Here is an 8,076-nt window from a genome sequence, read left to right as displayed (position 1 = left end):
TCTTAAAGTATATATAATAATAATACTATTTTGTTAGCAACGAATTGTTTTAACGACCAGCAGATGGCGTTATTAAGTAACACGAAATCAATGAGTGTTTGCTATACCGAGCAAAGCTCGGTCATCCAGGTACTATTTAATTAATAAGAGTGTTTCATTAATTATAATAATAATAATTAGTTACTTCACTATCAATCTATTTCAAGTTTACAAACTTGAAACAGATTGATTAGGAATTTAAGGATAATTAGTATTATAATAGGTCTTAAAATATATTTTTTATGCAAACAACTTCAGTTTACGATTACGGTTAGTTAAAGACAAAAAAAAACATCACTGCGAAAGTTAAACGGCTTCGCGTCATCGATAGCGCGATGCAGGTGCCCAACAGTGACATCTCTTGTCGATTAGAGTGCATTAACAAGTATATGAAACTGATCGTGCTAGCTATACCTCGATGTAGGCGACCAGCAGCGACATTTATTATTATCAAAAGAAAAAAATAGCAAAAAAAAATGTTTGTTGTATGAGAGCCCCCCCGAAATATCAAATTTATTTTGTTTTTAGTATTTATTGCTATAGCGGCAACAGAAATACATAATCGATGAAAATTTCAACTCTTTAGCTTCTACTGTTCTTGAGATACATCCTAGAGACAGATAGACAGACAAACGGATAGACGGACAGCGGACATATATCGCAGTCTCAGTAATAGGGCCCCCTTTTTACCCCTTGGGTACGGAAACTTAAAAATAAGGTGAAAGTTTATAATTTACTAGCTGTCCCGGCCAACGTTTTGCCGTATAAAGTATTTCGATTTTCGCCCAAAGTATGTCACCATGGCAACGTCCATCGCTATCCTGTCACACAAACAATGGTCGCCATCAGTCCCGAGTTGTAATAATTAACTCCCGGACGTAAAAAAAATAACTAACTATTATTTATTCAACAAATGCAATTATCAATATAAAAAGCAGATGTTGTCCGATTCTCAACAGTCAACCTTAGCCGATATGCTCGCTAAGATTCACGAAAATTGGTCGAGACGTTTCAGAGGAGTTCAACCACGCACCCCGTGACACAAGAATTTTATATATTAGATATTATGATAGTCGGTAAGTCACGACGGCCGTCGCTAGATGCATGAATTGATACGACTAATATTATATATTCTGTGGCATGAGATACATCCAAGATAGACAGACAGACAGACGGATAGCGGACAGACAATGAAGTCTAGTAATAGGGTTCCGTTTTTACCCTCTGGCTACGGAAACCTAAACGAAATAGACCAAAAAAAAATGGCCAAGTGCGAGTCGGACTCGCGCACGAAGGGTTCCGTACTGTTATAGAGCGAAAGTAGGTAAATTTTTGATTCTTTCAATTTTTATACACGTTATTAAATAACTCCCTACCAACATAGATATCAGAAACAACAGCCTACCAATAATAAATCATAAAGTTAATACCTACAGGTATATTAAATTTATTTTTCGAAAAAAACGCCTCCGTGGTCTAGTGGTTAGAGCGTCGCTCTCGACTCTGGAGGTCGTGGGTTCGAATCCCGCGTTGGAAACATGTTATTTCCAAGTTTGGTTAGGACAATGCAGGCTGATCACCTGATTGTCTGACAAGTAAGATGATCCATGCGTCGGATGGGCATGTAAAAAGTCGGTCCTGCGCCTGATCTCTCGCCAGTCGTGTCGGTCTTCCGTCCCACTGGGTTATGAGAGTAAAAGGAATAGAGAGTGCTCTTGTGTACTGCGCACACACTTGGGCACTATAAAATTACTCCTGCGTAACTGGCCTGGTTTCAATGAAACCGGCCACTTTAGCTTTACCCAAGTTGTGTAAAGATAAATAAGCTTTAAAATTTGGTACTTACTTTAAAGATAAATAAGCTTTAAAGTTTAATTAAAAATATATATATTATGTGCACACTGCACGGCTGTTTTGGGTATTTTGATTTAAGGGGTAAAGGTTTTAAAAAGCTTTTGACACCAATTTTGTTGACACCGCGCGCTATAAACTGAAGTCCACGCGAACGAAGTCCCGGGCAAGAGCTAGTGTAGTTTATATACGTTTTAGGATAAATTACGTTTATTTTAATACGGGAACTAATTTTTTGAGCAGTTATTTAAATATTTGAGATGTTATTATAATCAGTTTAAAAAAATATTGAGCAGTTATTTAATTTTATGGCGGTTGATTAATTATTGCGACTGTAAAACATGGACAGTAATAAAAAAATAATTGAACAGTCCAATAACTGAATGAGAGATAAAAATGATGGAATGAGCGGTTCGATAACAGAAGGCCTACTTAACCACGGATATCGTAGCGGGGGGACGGGGGGGCGCAGCTTCTTTCTTTTTTTTTTCGACTATTTGAAAATACAAGCGTTTTTGTGGAACAAATCGTTCGACACTCGTTATTTATCCGACGCGTTTGATTAACACCCACGCATTTGGACCGCCATACTGGTACAAATGACCAAGAATTTTGTGTCACCATCTCCTGGTCTATATAATATCTATAGTTACAAAAAAAAAACAATTAAAAAATAAGTACCTATATATTTACTTGTAAGTATGTAATAATAACAGTTATAAATTTACAAAAACACAATAAGGAGTTGTTTTATATAATAATATGTCAAAGCAAATGTTACTTAAAAGGCATTTAGCATTCAAAGCCTAGCTGTAATATCAAAACATATTAATATTTACATAATACTTTCTACAGAATGCAAGAAAAATATTATAGTACGGGAGACCAGTAATAAAAAAAATGTTCTAAGGCTCCCGTACTATCATATTCCTTATTGACCCAAACTATTGTGATCTACGGATAACAAAAACTAAGGAAGAGTAACTGTCAAAGTGTCAAAAATTTGTCTTACGAGTCTACAAAATTAGTACCGAATATTATATGCATAATTTATGCTGGTGTTTTTGGTACATAACAGTAGGGCCTCGTAAATCCGGAGAGGCAAAAACACGACCCTTTTTTGGATTATAGTATGCGATATATTTTAATGTTTATAAAACACATGTTTAACCTTCACTTCTTTAATATTTTTTTTAATATCAATGTCGAATATACGTGGCGGCGCCATGATCTTAGCGAACGCGCTAAATTTACACTGAGTGTCCCCGCCAAGATGAGCCGAGCGAAGCGCGCAAGGGCACTACCTACCTTTTCTCGAAACGTTTCGTCGTATTTTTGAACCCTCGTAACTTTGGTTAGGTTAATGCCAGAGAGTTGAAATTTTCATGATATTATGACATGAGTATCTTATATCTTTAAACGAGCAATTCTTGTATATATGTCGCAGCCGACTGGTTTAAATAGCCGTTCAATCAAACAGCTAGCTCTTTGACTGAACAACGCCATTCAATCACACGTCTAGCGTCTAGCGTTTTATATAAGGTCCAGTGAGGCTATTGTAACTATCGGGAAAATGCAACTTATCTATATATTTTTCGATACAATAGTTTTTTTAAGATAGTGACATCTAGAATCGTTAGGTGAACTACTAGTCTTTGTAAAAAAACATAGATAGAGCTACCACTGTGTAAACTGTTTTACTTACAGTCGCTTTTAAAAACCGCCCTTTTTACGGCAGTGTTGACGAAACAACCGGTGTTAAAATTTTCCGTGCAAAAATTGTAAATTGCTGTTTTTTCAACTAGAATTTTAAGTGGTGAGCAGATTAAGTTCAAGGTAAGTCCTTTTAACTATTTACTTCGTAAAATATTTCTTTAAATAAGTAATATGGCTATAGATACATTTGCCCCTTGAAATCACATTGTGTGGCTATTGTGACTTTTGGGTTAGTTGCAATGACCCCATCTAATTTGTATGAAATTGAAAAAAGCTAGTGTTGGCCTCATGGTCGATGTTTTAGTAAGGTATCGTAATGACATTTTATAAGAATATTTTTATTTTAGAACATTCTCGAGACACATTCGACGTTTACTTAACTGTGGAATATATATATTTGCGGGTTAGACTCCCGAGAGTAGCGGAGAATATATTTAAATCTGTCGACCGAAACACTCATTCTGCGAGTACTCTGGTATCTTCTTAAGTTGAACCTGTTAGGCGAAAGGCTTATTTTAAACCGACTTCAAAAAGGAAAAGGTTTTTATGTGCGTTTCCGTACCGTACCTATTATTTTATATTATGTGTTCGAAAAAATTCGATAGGGTACGTCTTAGGAGTGGTACCATATAAACTTAATTAAAATAGTTTTGTGTTTTACGCAGGAAAAAAATATATATCTTGTTAGAATCATGAATTGTAAAAAATATGTGATACTTAATTTTATTTATTAAACTTTATTGTCCCGAAGTGCCTCAATTTAATTACTTTTACTATTTTGTTTAATCAATTGAATAAATCTATTTTAGATGGTGCGAAACTATAAGAGAAAAAAAGAAAAGCAATATACTCAAGACCAACTTCTTGCAGCTGTTGAGGAAGTGCGCAGAAAAGAAATAAATAGCTATGATGCTGCAAAAAAATACGAAATCCCAAGATCGACTATTATTGCTCGGTTATATGGTACCAGAGGCTCTAAAATGAATAGAGCTGGAAGACCTTGTGTATTTTCTGCAGAAATTGAAAAAAAAATTGCGTCCTATATTCACATCCTTGAGAGATGTGGATATCCATTGACAAAAAAAGAAATAGTACAAATGATTACAGAATATATTCGACGTAATGGAATTATAACTCCCTTCACAAATGATGTTCCAGGCAAAGAGTGGTTCTTAGCTTTCCGTAAAAGACATAAACTGTCATACAAAAAACCGCAGTCTGTCGAAATGGCACGCAAAAAGGCCTGCAACCCATTTATTGTTTTTGAATACTTTGGTATACTAGAAAAGGTCACGCGAGAGTTAGATCTTTTAGATAAGCCAGGACAAATTTTTAATCTAGATGAAACAAGTTTTTGTTCTGACCCGTCTAGAAGCAAAATTGTTGGATTAACTGGATACCAGTCCACAAGAACAACAAGCGGCCCTGGACGCGAAAACACAACGGTTTTGCTTGCTACTAGTGCCAGTGGCGTAAAGGTACCACCATTAATAATATTTCAAGGAAAGTATTTGTGGAACGAGTGGATGTACCAAAACGATAATGTCAAAACTGCATATGCAGTCAGCCAAAAAGGATGGATGGAAACGACAATATTCGAAAAATATTTGAAAGACATATTTATTCCTGCGATTGGTGACAAAAGACCTGTGTTACTAATATATGACGGGCATTCTACCCATGTGGATTTGAATGTGGTAGAACTAGCAGCATCAACGGTATAACAATTATAAAATTACCTCCGCATTCATCACATGTGCTGCAGCCTTTAGACTGCAGCACGATGAAGCCAATGAAAGATAAATGGGAAGAAGCTCTTGTTAAATGGCAGCGGTTACACGTAGGTATAAAATTACCCAAGGCAGATTTTGCTCGGATTATCACAGAAATTTGGGATTCACTTAATCCCGTTATACTACAAAACGGATTTAAAAAGACTGGAATTTACCCCGTTAATCGGCATGCAATTGAAGAGACAAAATTTGATTCCTTGTCATGGTTGAAATGGCAGCAACACATAAAACCAACCAGTGCTCACGAGTTTGAAGATTGTTTTACAGAAATATCCTTCGGAGAAGTAGTTAATAACTGTGATCTTCAAAAATCTGACCAAAAAGTGCAAAGTCTTTTGAGTATCGTAATTAGTAATATTAATTCAATATTCGAAATAAATTCAAAAACAAATTTTAAAAGCCTGGTGAGTGTTAAACCTGCGAGTAAGGAGATTCCAATATTAAATGAGAAAAACAATAATTTGACTTTATACAGATCAGGAAACGGTACTGACGGTTACAAACTACTACCACCAAATAAGCGTATCACAGTTCTATCCGATGAAGTAATCGTACCTGCAGTATCTAGTACCAATAAAACTTTCTATTCCCAACATGAAGAGCACATATCATTTGAACAGTTAATTTTACAGTCTATTGCTCGGAACGATATACCCAAAAAGTCGAAAAAGCGTATAAATACTCAAGGTGCAGAAGTGTTAACATACCCAACTACAATAGAGCGAATGAAAAATGAGTTGCAGGAAAGAAAAGAAAAGGAAGCTAAAAAGCAAAGAAAAAGTAAAGGGTCAACATTGAATGAAGATCAGCAGTCTGAGAAAGAAAACCAATATGATGAAAAAGAAACGAAGAAAAAAAAGAAAAAGCTAGCTTCAAAAGCAAACATCGTTAAAAAACCAAGAAAAAGACAATACTCTACAAGAAAAACAGTTATCCAAAGAAATTCCATAAAGAGAAGACGGAAACTACATAATAGTCAATAGTGAATCCAGCTCAGACTCATTATCTACCAATTTTAGTTTTGATGGCACAGACGATTCAGATAGTGAAACACTTGATCATTTTCTAGCTGAATGTTTAGAAGAAGAAGCAGAAGTTACTGATGATATCTTACACCAGCTAACGCAAAACGATAATTCCGAACTGGAAATACCATTTGGTGTTCATGACATCCAATATGATACTGAAAAAGAATTTAATTTGAAAGAAAATGACTGGGCTATCGTCCGATTCTGCACAAAAAAAAGCGTGAAACATTTCGTTGGAAAAGTTATGACTCTGGATGATGCAAAATGCCCCACAATGAAATTTGTAAGAAAAGTGAAAAATTCTAGGTTTGAAAAGGGCACTACGTTCAGCTATCCAACGGTAGACGATGTATGTGTCATAAAATACTTAGACGACATAAGTGTAGTGTTACCGGAGCCGAAAGTCGCTAGACGTGGGCAGTTAATATTTAATTACGATTTTAGTGAATTTAATGTTCAATAAAAACGTACGGTACGGTAGTCATATTGTTTTCATACAGGGTCATAACTATATTGTATCTTTGTCTTTTAGATAAGTAGGCAGTTTTGTGATGAGGCTTTAGAATATACATTTATTTTTGTTAATCGCAATTTTTACAAATTTTTGTCTTGTTTTCGAGTGTTTTTTCTTTCATATATTTTATAATGACTAATTCTAAGTAAAAAAATCGTTATAAGATTATTTAAAAAAAACTACGACTAAGTTGGAAGTTGTTGAATGTTTAAGTTGTTCTTATAAACGAATTGTTAATTTAATAAGTATCTATTTGCTTCAAATAGTATTATTCTTACAGTCAAAGTAACATCTTTATTTTATTTCTCTTAGTGCCATAATAAAAAAATATCTCCAAATTCTAATTATTTTATTTTGTAATTTCCTACTGAAGTCTTAGAGCAAAAGTGGTTTTGCAATCGTTAACGATAGTTGAATGTATTCAACTATCGTTAACGGTTGCAAATATTTAGGGGTAGCTTCAATCTATAATACAAGCTACGAGTTAAATCAATTTAAAACAAGTTAAATCAAGCAACACCTAAAAATTGGTACTTAATTAATAAACACACTGTAGGTATAATTATATAATATGTTATGGAACAAGTTAATAATAATACGGTATCGATTAAATAAATCAATACCGTATTAGCCAATTAACGAAATTTACAAACTAGTACATACCTACCTAAAGAGAGCCAGGGATAATAAAATATAATATATAGATAATAAAAAAAATATTCTTTAATTTGTCGATAAATTTCCCATTGTAATATCCCAACACTAGTGACTATGAAAAAAGTCGCATTAGCCCCATTATTTTTTTTACTTTAATTTCCTGTAAATTAAACCGTCATACCGCTGCATAAAGTTCATATTTAAATAAATAATATGTTTTTGAATGATAAACCACAATTTTATATTTTGAACTGTAATGACAGTCATACTAACTACCATTAGTTGCATTTACCTCGGCTTGGGGTTATTGTAACTATTTACGTCAAATGTTGAGAATAAATGTCAATTTACTCTATAAAGCAGTCTTTTATCTCTTTTTGATAAATCAAGAGTATAAATTGATATATCTGCAACTTATATGTATTCTTATTTCTACGCCAAATTTTGTACTGATGATGATACAAAAGTTTGAAATTTT

The sequence above is a fragment of the Aricia agestis genome, chromosome 8, assembly GCF_905147365.1.
Source record: "Aricia agestis chromosome 8, ilAriAges1.1, whole genome shotgun sequence".
Classification (NCBI taxonomy): domain Eukaryota; kingdom Metazoa; phylum Arthropoda; class Insecta; order Lepidoptera; family Lycaenidae; genus Aricia; species Aricia agestis.
Note: the sequence above shows the minus strand (reverse complement) of the source record.